The sequence below is a fragment of the Phragmites australis genome, chromosome 18 (genome assembly GCF_958298935.1).
Source record: "Phragmites australis chromosome 18, lpPhrAust1.1, whole genome shotgun sequence".
Classification (NCBI taxonomy): Eukaryota; Viridiplantae; Streptophyta; class Magnoliopsida; order Poales; family Poaceae; genus Phragmites; species Phragmites australis.
The window spans coordinates 16,131,572-16,146,198 of NC_084938.1; positions in this window are offsets into that span (position 1 = coordinate 16,131,572).

The following is a 14,627-nucleotide window of genomic DNA, read 5'->3' on the forward strand; positions in this document are numbered from 1 at the left end:
CTTTTTCGTTTTTTTTAATAGTTTGTATTAAATTTGTGTCGTATTTATTTATATTTATAAATATATTTTATAAGTTACAATAAAAATAGATACGTTTATTATAATCTATTATATAATATATATTTTTTATATAGTAAAAATTGTCGTATGTAGTTTTTCTAGCAAAAACGTATTTGATTTTATCATGCTTGATTCCTAACACACGGTAACAAGCCAGATTGCATACACCAGAAACGAGAAAATTTTTTGATCGGTTTTCTTCCAACGTCCGGTTCGTCCCCGTCCCTCTGAGATTCGTCGAATTCGCAGCGCTCTCAAGATTCCTCCGCGCGATTCCTGCGCACTCGTGCCGCCATCATTGTCGGGCACCCTTGCGCCGTCGTGCTATTTGTGGGACGAATCTGCTACTCGGCGAGTTTTTCTCGTCAGAGTGGTGTTTCCTGCACGCAGGCTAATACGGAAATTTCCGTGTTGCAGTCGAAGTCTGTGGACTGGATCGCAGCCGTCTCCGTTCTCTGTGCCTCAATTCGTTTTCCAGCCTGCGCTTCCAAAATTAATGTTTTGCTAAGCGCACACAAGGAAAGCGTACCAGAGTTTGTGCTTAATTGATATTTTGGCTGATTTTTCTACGTGCACTCAGGGATTATTTCTAACATGCCTCCTATAAAATATGGTATTATGTTGCTAGATCATGATACAAGGTTTTTTCCATAGCAAACAAAGATATGGATTGTTTTTGCGCATACTGATTTGGATGATATTCTTGATAATTTTAAAAATAAATATCAAAAGTTTTGGTCCAATGAAGAAAAGAGAAAGGATCGTAAGACTTTATCACAAATTCATCTTTATTTATCAAATAATATTTTGCAGGAGGTTTTGTCAGAGAAAATCGTTACTACTTTATGGCTAAAGTTAGAATCAATCTGCATGTCAAATGATTTGACCAACAAAATACATTTAAAGATAAAACTGTTCACGTACAAATTACAAGAGGGTGGTTTTATGTTGAATCATCTTTTGGTCTTTAAGAAAATCAGTGCTGGCCTACAGTCTATGGAGGTAAAATATGATGATGTTCTTTTGTGTTTATTGCCCATTTCTTTTGCAAACTTAAGAGATACCATATTATATAGTCATAATACACTAACTTTAAAAGAAATTTATAAGGTATTGCATGCTAAGGAAAAGATAAAACATATGGTGCCCACTGATAGCTTGACTTTCTATAAAGAAGGTTTGATTGTGTGTGGTAGGATAAAGAAAAAGAACTTACATCATGGCCAAAGAGGTAGAAGTTCGAATGGTTACATGGGTCATTCGAAGTCTAGAAACAAAAAAAATTCTACAGGTATTGCAAGAAAGATAATCATAACATATCTAAATATTACAAGTTAAAGAATAAAGAAAAGAGGAAAGATAAATCTAATGAAGAAGGTAAAACTTTTGTTGCTACTTCCGATAATAGTTCTGATGGAGAGACTCTCGTTGCTTTTGCTGGATGTGCTAGTAGTGGTGATGAATGGATTATTGACTTTATTGTATCTTTTCATACATGCATACATAGAGATTGGTTCACTATGAACAATTCTGTTCAAGATGCTGGTTTTGTTAGGATGGGTGATAACAACCCCCGTTCAATTGTTGGAATTTGATCAATTATGATAAATATACATGATGACATTGTTAGAACCTTGACAGATGTGAGACACATTCCAGGTATGAAAAAGAACCTTATTTCCATGAGTACTCTTGATAATAAAGGGTATGATTGGTCTAGTGAAGATGATATTTTGAAAGTGAAAAAAAGGTTCACATATAGTAATGAAAGATAATTTGAAGTCTATCAATTTATATCATCTCCGAGGCACTACAATCATAGGTGATGTTGCTATAAGTTCACATTCATTATCAGATTATGATGCTACTAATCTTTTGCATATAGGTCTTGGGCATATGAGTGAACTTGGTTTGATAGAATTGAGCTAGAGAGGTCTTCTTGATGGACATAGCATCAGTAAGCTAGAATTTTGTGAGCACTGTATTTTTGGCAGACGTAAGAGGGTGAAATTTTTCTTAACACTTCGGTTCATACAACAGAAGGTATTTTTGATTATGTGCATTTTGATTTATGGGACCATCTCGTAGGCCTTCACTAGGTGGTTCTCGTTATATGTTAACTATTATTGATGATTACTTAAGGAGAGTTTAGTCTTATTTTTTGAAGAATAAATCAAAAGTATTTAAAGAGTGAAAGGTTATGGTTGAAAGACAAACCGAAAAGAAAGGTAAATAAACTTCGCATTGATAATAAGATGAAAATTTGTTCTTATGAATTTGATTCATAGTATAAGTCTGAAGGTATTGTGAGGCACTACATTGCTCCTGATACTTCACAACAAAATGATGTAGCTGAGCGTATGAACAAAACTATCATCTCGAGGCGTTTTTGTTGTGAAACCGCTTCCATTGCTTGCTATCTTATTAATCGATGATCCAACATTGTTATTGATAAGAAAACTCCAATTGAGATATGGCCTAGTTCTCCAGCTGATTATTTAGAATTGAGAGTTTTCGGTTGTCCTGCTTATACTCACATTGATAATGGTAAATTGGAGTCTAGAGCTATTAAGTGCATCTTTTTTGGTTATAAATATGGTGTTAAATGTTATAAATTGTGGAATCCTGCAACACAAAGGTGATGATTAGTTGGAATATTATCTTTAATGAATCTACTATGTTGTCTAATGCTCTTGTTCAGAGTCAGCAAAGTTCTAGCGTGCAGGTAAAGAATTTTATTAATGCAGAAAGTACACCAGATGCTGTTATCCAAGATGAACCTATTGCTAAAAATTTATTTATAGATCATGATTCATCTAGTGTTCCACTTTCTTCTTTCGTTGTGCAGCCTACACAACATTCTATTGCAGTTGACAGGCCTAGAAGGCAAACTAATCCACCCAAGAGGTTAATTGATGAGTGTAATATTGTTACTTATGCTTTGAGTTGTGCAGAAGATGTTGAAGGTAATGCAAAACCTTCTAATTATAATGAGACTATTACTTCTGCTGATTGCAATAATTGAATGACTGCAATGCAAAATGAGATGGAGTCACTTGAAAAGAATGGTACTTGAGATTTAGTGAAATTGCCAAAAGAGAAGAAGCTTGTTCATTGCAAGTGGATTTTCAAAAGAAAGGAGAGTATTTCTCCTAATGAAGCAGCAATGTATAAAATAAGGTTGGTTGCTAAATGCTATAGCCAAATTTCAGATATTGATTATAATAATGTCTTCTCCCTTGTTGTGAAGCACAATTCTATTCACACTTTACTCAGTATTGTTGCTATGCATGATTATGAACTTGAGCAATTAGATGTTAAACTGCATTTTTACATGGAGAGTTAGATGAAGACATTTATATGGATCAACCTAAATGTTTTGTTATTCCTGGAAAAGAAGACTTTGTCTGTAAATTGAAGATATCTCTTTATGATTGGAAACAGTCTCCTAAATAATGGTACAAGAGGTTTGACTTCTTTATGCTCTCTAATTATTTTAAGTGTTCTGATTATGATAACTGTGTTTATTTGAATATTATTAATGGTTTAGCTATTTATTTGCTTCTCTATGCCAATGATATGTTGATTCTTGCAAAGGATACATCAGAAATAGTCAAATTGAAATCACAGTTGAGTAATGAATTTGAGATGAAGGATTTAGCTGTAGCAAAAAAAAAAAAAAATCTTGGCATGGAGACCATTAGAGACATGAAAGCTTGCAAGTTATATTTTAGTCAACAAGGCTATATTGAGAAGGTCCTTCGTCGTTTTAATATGTGAAAGGGATCGGTGATATCCTAAGATGGGAGGGGGTGAATTAGGGCACTTAAAACTATTTCGGCTTCAAAACAACACAAGATAAACCTATATCAATTTCTATCTAAATGTGCTCTAGGTTTATCTAGTGTGTCTACTCTACCGATCAAATCACTTGCAACCTATCTAAGAAGGTAAATTGCAAGTAAGTAAATGCGGAAACATAAATAAGGTAGAGAGAGCAAACTCAATACATTTTTTTCCGTGACATCAATGGCATGAATGTCACCCTTAGTCCATGTTGGAGCTCCACAAAGGATATGCTCCAGGTCGGCACCTGGTCACGGCCTTTGAACCACCGAGTCATAAAGACAAGGCCTCCACCCGGATGAGCCACCAAGCCACTAAGGAAAGGTCTCACCACTAGCCTCTCTTTCGGTTCCTCACCACCATGATCACTTCGGAGCTTAGGCCACAAAGGCAAGGGTCTCCGCATCCCCGCACAATCGCCTTGCCGCCTCTCCACACCAAGTTGAAGGGTCAATAAGCTTGCCGGCGAGTCACCAAGACTCCAAGGTGCTGACGTACCAAGAGGTACACTATTGGATCACTCTTTGATCCATTCTCTAGGTAACAATCACCTAGCAACTCACTCTCTAGGCCTATAAGCACTAATCACTCACTAATCTTGTGCTTAATCGCCTTGGATGATCACTTTAAGCAATTTAGTGGCTTGAATGTCTTCTCAGGTGTATATAAACTTCTCTAGACTCAAGCACACTCAAATGACTGAGTGAAGGGGTATTTATAGCCTCAAACTCGTGCACTAGCTGTTAACCCAAACACTCTAAAAAGCTATTAACACCGGATGATCCGGTGAGAACAGTATTACTAACACCGGATCATCCGGTGAGTACACTCTCACAAACTAGCCGTTGGAACCCCACTCAAGCCTCTGTGAACACCGGATACTCCAGTGTATACTCCATCTTCATCACCGGACTTTCCGGTTAGTATACCTTAGCCATCCGAGCCAACATATTCTCTGTGTAAATTGCTCCGGTGTATTCTCCTGTGCACATAACTTCATCACCAGACTATTCGATGTGTTATCCTTAGCCTACCGAGCCAATGCAACCCTCTTTGGAAAATATGCTCTGGTGTACACATCTTCAGAGCACCGGACCTTCCGGTGAGGTCACTGCATTCTCCCCTTTGTCAAAAATGCTTCGGTGCATTCTTCCGGTGTGTTCAAATCAATCACCATACTATCCGGTGGGGTCTTCTGCTTCTTTTTCATCTTTGCACTATTCATTATCCGGTGTATTATCTGGTGTACTTCTCTTCATCACCGGACCTTCTGGCGTGTTGACCTTCGATCTTCAACAGCTGCAACCTTCTCTGGTGAAAATGCTTTGTTGTGTATCCTCCTCTGAGCACCGTATCATTCGGTGAGGTCCAATACCTCTGGACACAATGCTCCAATGTGTTCAACCATGTCAACATCGGGCCATTCGGTGAAGTCATTTCTCCTGAAACTTTTTCCAATTCAACCAAACTTTGTCTCGGCTTCGGTAGCTTCTTCATGTATTGCATCAATGAAACTTACTAACATATATTCTTGACAAACATGTTAGTCCCAGTGACTATGTTGTCATTAATCACCAAAATCACAATCATGGCCTAATTGGGATATTTTTGCTACAATATGCATGATGCAAAACCAGTGAGTACTCCATTAGTTGTGCATTTCAAATTATCTTCAGTTTTATGTCCTAAGTTAGATTATGATATTTAGTACATGTCTAGAGTTTCATATTTAGGTGTAGTTGGTTCACTTATGTATACCATGGTCTGCTCTCGTCATGATTTATCTCTTGCACTGAGTGTTATTAGTAGATTTATGTCTAATCTTGGCAAGGAGCATTGGAAAGTTATTTAGTGGATTTTTAGATATTTGCGTGGTACTTCTAATACTTGTTTGCAGTTTGGAAAATTTGGAGATGGATTTGTTGGTTATGTTGACTCAGATTATGCTGGTGATTTGGATAAGAGGAGATTTCTCACAGGTTATGTTTTCACTATTGGTGGTTGTGCTGTTAGTTGGAAAGCATGTTTGCAGGCTACTGTTACGTTATCGACTGTTGAAGCTGAATACATGGCTATTTCTAAAGCATATAAAGAAGCTGTTGGCTGAGAGGTTTGTATACTGAGCTTTGTAAAGATAATTCTTGCGTTAATATTTTCTGTGATAGTCAGAGTACTATTTGCCTTACAAAAGATCAGATGTTTCATGAAAGAACAAAGCACATTGATGTGAGGTATCATTATATTCAAGATATTATTGCTCAAGGTGATATTAAATCCAAGATAAGTACTCATGATAATCCTGCTGATATGATGACAAAGCCAGTTCCTGCTACTAAATTTAAGTTATGCTTAAGTTTAGTGGGTATTTCAGTTTGAGTTATAGAGACTTTTGGTGTTGGTGATATTATTATTGAAGGGAGTTCATTGATGATTTTTTATTTGCTACAAGATAGAATTTGTCTCAATTTTGAGTTTGTTGGATTGTGATCCGAATTATTGTTGAGCCATACAAGGGACGCCTTCAGCCCACATTTCTAAACAGTCCGTATTAGACTCGAGTCATATATGTTCACCCCTATAAATATATCTTATAAGCTGCAAGGCGAGTTGAAACACTCATTGTAATCCCCTGCATTGTACGCATCCCTGATATAGCGAAGATCGCCGATTAGTGTCTGTGATTTTTTCCTGCAAGGGTTTTCCACATAAAAATCATATCTCGTGTTTGATTCTATCGTGCTTAATTTCTAACAGGGAAGGTGAGAGAAACAGGACAACAGGGGAGTCGAGCGGGTTATGTGAGACCTCATCCAACAGTTTTCACATGATCAGTTGAGCTAGCATTTAGGAGGAATATTTTCTCTATTTGTCACTTCATCTAACTTGCTATCCAATTAAATACATCTAAAAATAGGATGATCATTTTTCATTCAGGGATATACATCCAACTAAACACGCCCAAAATGTAGTATTTAGAGACAATCCATCCAGAAAAATTCCACTCAGGTGAAATGGACCAAACCTGCCCTAACTAGGGTGCAAAAAGTGACAAGCAAGAGGAAAGAAAGTTGAAACATTAGGTCTCCTGGTAGTGGAAGAGCTTTGCACAGGCCAGTGAGGGGGCATGGCCCCTCCAACACTTAGCTCAAGTGTTAGACATCTCAGAAAAATTATCTACTTTGTGCAGGGATGACATTGGGAATGAGTGTTTAACTTAGTCGAACACCTATTTTCTTTCTTTTTGGAAATTTTTGGATTTAATTGATCATAAAAGTAGGTAAATAGATCTATCGTCCAGAATAAATAAGTCTTAGAAAAAAAATGAAAAAAATACATCTAGTTAGTGTTTCTTACCAACGAATAGTAAGTTGGGCGGAAAGAAGAGGGGGCAGGCAGCGGGGAGACGCACGCTTGCGCCTTGACAGGGAAGGGAGAGAGGACAAATGACAGTGGAGAACTAGCTTGGACTCCAGCTAGCATGATAGATCTAAACTAATGTTTGGGTATCGGGAATGTGAAATGAGAATGGTTTGGGAATGGGAAATAAGGAGCTTATATCCCAGCTATCTAAACACATCGAATGGCTCGGTTATGACTGGGAAATGAGGGGGTGCCGTCACTATATGGTAGTCTCTACCACCTGCCATCACACTCGATGCCATGGGCGTGGCGCACACGTTCCTTCGAAGCTAGCACGAGGTACAAAGCATGAGATAGGAAGACATATTTGATTGCTCTGCATGCGCATTGGCTTGGGATGGGGCTCGATTGGTAACCAGAAGTGTCCTCTCCACCACTGATCTCGTTGATGGCGCCCGACTCGTGAAGTGCCGCTGCTCCCGTCGCCCGCCCGCCCTCACTTGCCTGCTCACAGCGCGTTGATATTCCCTGCGAGCGGCAAGGCCACCGAGCAATCTATTTCCCCTTTGATTGTGTGTTCTTTTCGTTTGCTAACTCACTCTCAGTCGGTGCCTGGTAAAGGAGTGGAAGCAATGAGATGGGTGGCGACAAGTTTCTTGGTGACACAATTATTTTCTGCTTTTCTTTTTTCCCATATTTTCATTATTTTATTCCAAACCCAACCTAACACATCCAAACAAGAGAACGATACAAAATCTTATATCCTTATCCCAAACCCACCGGCTTATAACCACCTCATTTCCGTATTCCAGACCATCCTGCATTCAAACCCTACCATCCTGCATGCAAACCCTACCTAAGGGTAAAACGGTCTCCTCACAAGGGTAAGTTGATAAAAGAAAATCAAATCAAATTAAAATCGTATAATGGAAAGAAAATCAAAGAGACAATGTTTTGAGTGGCAATTATGCGAACCAATCTTTAGAGTGGCAAAAATATGAAGCCTATCTTTTTGTCGAGGATGATCTCTGAAAATGTATCTAGGATATACCGGGAGATGGGCGTGTGAGTCCGTGTTTCTTGTGGGTGTATGTCGAATGAACTCAAGAACATAAGAATTTATCCAGGTTCAGACCTCTCATGGGATAATAGTTTTACATCATGTGTATTTTTTTTTATGAATGTGTGAATCGGTTCTTTCGTGTCCTTACAAGCTGGGTCCTCCACCTTTATAAACAGGGGAAAGGAATATTTACAACTGGATCGTGCCAAACTCTGTAGCAGTCCTACTTCTGACAAAGCCAATTACTCCTAACTCATCATGAAGAAAGATAGGCACGCCCATCGTGCTCTTGTCGTCCTGTCTGCCCTCTCCCTAGGGGCGGATCTTCAGGGGGGTGGGGAGGGCTCAAGCCCCCTACCTGGCCGGCACACCTACGAGCACCCCAAAGCCTCCCCCCTCCCCTTCAATTTTTTTCCATGGAGAGCCGAAGTCTCGAAGACGAGTTTGGTTGTATGTGGGAGGAAGAAGACGAGTCTATGACTGGGCGGAGGGCCGTGGAAGACTGAAAGTCGAGTTGGACCAGAGTGTTCACACATGAGCCAAGCGGTCAACTCCCAAGCCCAACTAAGTTTCTCAATTCCCAGTTCTCTGCAGGCAGCATTACGGCAACCCATTGTGAGCCTAATGCATGACATGGTTTGCTACCAGTAGAGCTTTGATAACCAGACGACCTAGCCACCAGTCGATGACTTGACACTGCAGCCCGCATGACGCAGGTGGGTGGAGCCGCAGGGGGTGACGGTTCTAGAGTCATGAGTAGGCTATATGCAGAGGCAGCGGCGGCCGACAGCGAGGGCAGGGCCTCAGGGGGTCAGCGCAGGCAGGTGAAGGAGACAGCTGGCACCTTAAAATAGTCACTCCACCGCTCATTAAGCTGAAAGAAAGTAGCAGCACGAACATGAGCAGGCTGCAGAAATAGAAATCTGATCTTTTGAGGTACATAGGTAGTGAGATGCATGTATCCGTGCATGTGCTTGTTCTTGGCCTCTTTGAACAGAATTTTGAAACAATCGAAGGAGGAGGACAGTGATCATAAGGTATAAAATTTCTTAAAATAGAATTGCACATGTGCTAGGTGCCTAGGTTAGTATATTTGTAATTTGCTAGATGCCTAGATATGCTGACATGTTGTATGCCTATATGCATGTATTGCTATCATGTTGTATTGTTGTGTGAGGCTATCTGCTATGATTCTGTGGATACAAGTTGTGAGCCTATGCAGTCGTGCTTCCAGCTGTGAATTTTAGATGCTTGTGCCAGTACTAACCAAATAAATATGTCTATTTCTCTTGCACCTAGACAAAATGATAAAATAGATTGAAGACATGAAAAAAACGTTAGATGTCAGTGCTCAAACTAAATTAGTAGTATGCTCTATTCACCTTTTTCTTCTAATGTTCATAATTATTTGAAACAAAGATTGAAGAATATTGAGTTATTGTCAGGATTGAAGAATATTAGACTATTATCGAGGTATATTCTTTTTTTGATGTGTTATATATATATATTTTACTACTATGTTTGTGTAATACATGCTTTGAAGTTTGAACTAGATGATTGTTTGCTAAGCACTTGAGCCAGGCTTAGCCCCCCTTAAAAATTTGTGCTAGATCTGGCTCTGGTCCCATCCACCAACCATTGTCACACTTGCCTGCGAGGCTCTCTCGTAGCATTAAATGTTACGGGATGGGTCATTATAGCACCACGCATGCCAAGACCAAGCTCGCCGAAAGGGAGTGCCAGAGTAAGGAAAAACACTTGAGTGAAAGACATTAAATGTGATATGACAGGTTAGGTGAGTACCTGCCCTACGAACAGCAAGGGCTGGTCGAAGGGTCTCCTTCTGCCACCAGAGGGTTGGTCACACGAGCGATGAGGCCATGGCATTGAAAATATCTAATGCCAACTGACATTTGGTGGTGTGGGAGCCCCTTGACAGGGCACCCCTTACCCATTACATCGATAGTAACCCCCAAACTCCATCGTGGATGTGGTGGTTGAGTGGTTTGCCGTAGGGGTCTGTGGTGGCTGCATGCCGTGTGGTCACGATTGGGCCTAGTCGCACCACTTGGGCCCCAGTTGAGCATAAGTTCACCTAGAGTGTGGTCATCGACGTAGCCCACTTTAGTGGTCGACTCAGGAAACTACATCCTACAAACCTGACCCAACGACCAACAAAAGCATAGCAGAAGACAACGACCCAAAGTTACAAGCAGATAGGGTGCAAACGCGACTTCTAAGTCTACTCTTCATCCTCACCTTCTCCTCTAATGAAGTCATCTTCAGTTTCCTCATCTGAATGACAGCAAGAGTGAGTACAGAAGATACTCAGCAAGTCCTATACTACTTTAAGTATTTGATATATGTATAAAGGTAATTCAAGGATAAGGCTCTACGGTTTAGTTTTAAGTGCAAAGAAATTTATGCTAGGTCTTAGTTTTATTCTCTACTTTTAACTTTAAAACAGTTTAAAGTAGTTCAAAAATAGGTAACAAGTCATATCTAAGAGTTTTTTGGTCCTGGGAGGGGTTACACTTAACTCCATAGTCCCTATCATCACATCTGGTGTACCGCTAGTACCACGCAGATCCTGGCGGATTTAGTCATCAACCTCATCTCACGGATATCTAGTCCACACACTTACTTATCAAGACACACGCACCCGAAGTCTAGTAAAAAAGGTTCTATCTTCGCATGTCCGTGACTGTGGACATGACTATTCGAATAGGTTTACACTCTACAGATTTTGTACACTGTATCCACATGATATACTCAGCCTCCAACCATTGCAAACGAAAAGACGAATCATACCGAGACTCTTTAAACACTTTTCCTGCTGAGCTTTTCTAGAGACCCAACAAGTACTAGAGGTCTTGTACTAAATGCCAGGGTCCCTTGTTAAGAAGTCATCGGTCCTTGCACATTCAAACAGAGGGCCAAATTGTCACTTGAATGCTCGCTACTCTCAGTCTCCTAGTATCATGCCCAACTCAATCCGGTGAAAGAAAAGCCAAGTCCTACACTTGCAAGACGCATGATTGCACTAGGGTGGCTTAAGCATGGTGGTGAAATGACTCAGTCCTTAAGCGGCTAGAGTAGACATCTTCTGACAATGAATACCATAGAGGTAACTAAAGCCCCTAAGAACATCCTCGATTGGTGTACTACTCTTTCTGCTCCCACCAAAATAGTTTTCACCTATTTTTACACATCTCCCGCCATATCCCACACGACATCAAGGATTGCATAACCATCATAGAATTCACCACAATCAAGGATAAATGGTATATGGGTTAATTTGATAAACAGTGAATCGATATCTTTGAAGAGATGCATTTCAAGACAACATCTTCGAGGAGACGTATTCAATCCTAAGCATGCTAGATATCAAGGCGTCGTCGAATGTTAATATAGATAATGACAAGAATCATAAGTTGATATATATTCTAGATGCTGAAATTCAAGGAATGGCAAGTGTTGATAAGATTAACTACTACAAGCAGTTTGAAAGAAAACGCAATACATAGCATATGTGATAATAAGCCAAGTTTAGTTGATCTTATAGATTATTTGAAAACATAGGTTCAGTATGATCAAGGAGATAGGACTTGTTTTCTCTGACATTCTCCTCTAAGCCTTGGTCATAATCAGGATCTTCCTCACTCCTGATGCTTTCGGCGTAGCACTCATAAAATTTGCTGGTTTTGCAAATGCGACTATGATCAATAATGAACTATACTATAGAAGAATAAAATAACAATAAATGAAAAGCCAAATGAGCTTTAATGGATATCACACTATGATAGATAGGTAGATATCAAATTTAGATGAATTTTAACAAAAGAATCACCAAAATCAGAGCCAAAACAGAGAAGTTATGACTCCCAGAATATTTAATCCAAAATTAAATTGGGAAATACAAAATTGCATTATTCATAGGTGGGACCCACTGAATAGTAACCCAGGGCCCAATGAGTAGTACCTCAGTGGGACCCACTACATAGTGCTGGGTTTTCTCCAAAATGGGCTTGGATTGGGCTGGGCTTAGGCTTGGTCCACACAGTTCTGGGCTACAGAATGGTTAGCCCACTAGGGTCAGGCCGACTAGTGTTGTGGGGTTTGGAGCTGGGTCGGCCCACTAGGGCACGACCCTTTGGTGGCTGGGCTGGCCTAGCAGGCCGGTTGTTACCGGGCCGAGCCATGACCTGCTTTGGCCGGCCGTGCTAGCAAGCCAAGGTGGCTTTGCTTGCGTGGGCACGTGGGTGCGATGGGCGAGCGAAGCAGGGAAGGGGGAAATAGTGGTGGAGCCACACTAATGAGCTCGCTGGAATCACATTCCCACTGGAGTTCCATGGCGAGATGATAACACCGGTCACCTATGTGCTACGGTGAACTCGACTAGGGGTTCTCTAATGGCAAGCTGTGACTGGAGCAACACCAGACGGTGGCGGAAGAAGACGACAGTGGTGCAAAAAACTCGAGCAGCACCTTCCCTATTCTACGCATGATCTACCTGCAAGGAAAAGGAGCCTAGAGCTCCTAGGCTACACGGCACGATGGCTGGACCACACCCAAGGAGCATATGCAGGCCGGCGGCAACCATGGCACGGTGGTGGAGGGAAAAAACATGCTGTTTTACACGGCCCTGAGAAGAGAGTGCACTAGGACTGTGGCATGCTAGCTAGGAGGTTGCGCAAGGGGACGGGGATGCTCATTGAGCTTGAAAATAGCGAGAAGCTGGATGGTGGCCGGTGATGCAATGGAGCGGTGGCAGTGGAGCGGCTCGGCTTCCAGCGTGGGCGTGCTCTCGTTGGGCTTTTGGGCGATAGAGGGTGGCACAAGGACGGTGGCGACCTCCTGGTGCCGCTCGGTAGCTCACGAGGATGGAACGACGATGGCAAGGTCGCAGCGGCTAGAAATGGCACTGACCGTCCCTCCTGGTGCCCCTCAACAGCTCACGGGGACAGAACGATGATGGCAAGGTCGTAACGGCGAGAACTGGTGGCGCGACGGTGCTGTGGTGGCGGCTAGGTGGGGAAACAGTGAAATGGAGGCTGGGCTGCCCTATTTATAGAAGGGGAGGGATGAGTAGAGAGGAGGTGTGACACGTTGTGCTACCCACGGTGAACAGAACAACAACGGTGATCTTTTCCACATCATGGTAGCTTTGCATCAGCCATGCGCATGCGCAGACGTGGAAGTCGCACGACGTCAGGAGCTCGGGCGACATGCTGTGAGGATAGAGAAAGGGGGGGGGGGAGAGAGTGCGGACAAGTTGCTGGTGCATTCAATGCAGGGAGGCGACGATATTTCCCCGGGGGGGGGGGGATGGTAGTTGTCGCGGTGGCAGATGACGGTGCGCTGGAGGAGGGAGAAGGCTCGAGTGGGCGGATGGGCGATGCGTGGATGGCTACACGCTCGTAGGCGTGTCGGCTGGGCTGCGCAATGTGGTTGCCGGGGCGAGTGAGGCGCGTCGGTGGGCTGAGCGCGGGGAGACAGAGCGGGGAGAGAACGGGGAAGGGAAGCTGGGCCAGTGGGCTGGTTTGCCGAGCCGAACAAGGAGAGAGGGAGGGAAGATTAGGCATGGGGAGAAAAATAAAAAGGGAAAAAAAGAAAAGGGTTTTGAGACAAATTCAAAAGAGATATTTGAATTTGGATTTGAGTTAGGTCTTGTCATAAATTCAAATGGGGATATCTGAATTAAGAGACATTCAATTTCAAATGTCCACTTAAAGAACCATAAAAATAATAGACCAAATGTACATGAACCAATTAATGCACAAAGAAGTTTAGAAATTAAGGTAGTACAATTTGGAATACTTAGCCAATTTAATATATATGAATATATACATACTAGTATACATCTATTCATATACATATTTCCTTGATTTTATTTGGTTTAATTAATTACAAAATTTTAATTTGGAGTAAAATTTGCTATTAATTAATATGCTAAAACTCAGGATGTTACATGAAGAGAGAGAGAGAGAGAGAGAGAGAGAGAATGTTTGGAGAGAGAAACATTAATTACCATTGGATCCGAGGAAATTTTGGTTCCCCACGCGCGGCCTTTCGAATTTTGAACGAACCGGACCCCACAGCAGTTGAGGTACTGTAGTGGCCCTTTAAATTGGAGAGAATATAGTTCCCCATGAATCCTTTCATCGCTTCCCTTAGCATCAAAGCTTTCGCGCTCAGACCCCTTCATCCCCATCTCCATTCTTGCCCCCGCAACATCTTCCTCCGTCGATCGATGGCGCTCACCGGCAGTGAGCTTGCCTTCCCTAAGTCCAAGTGC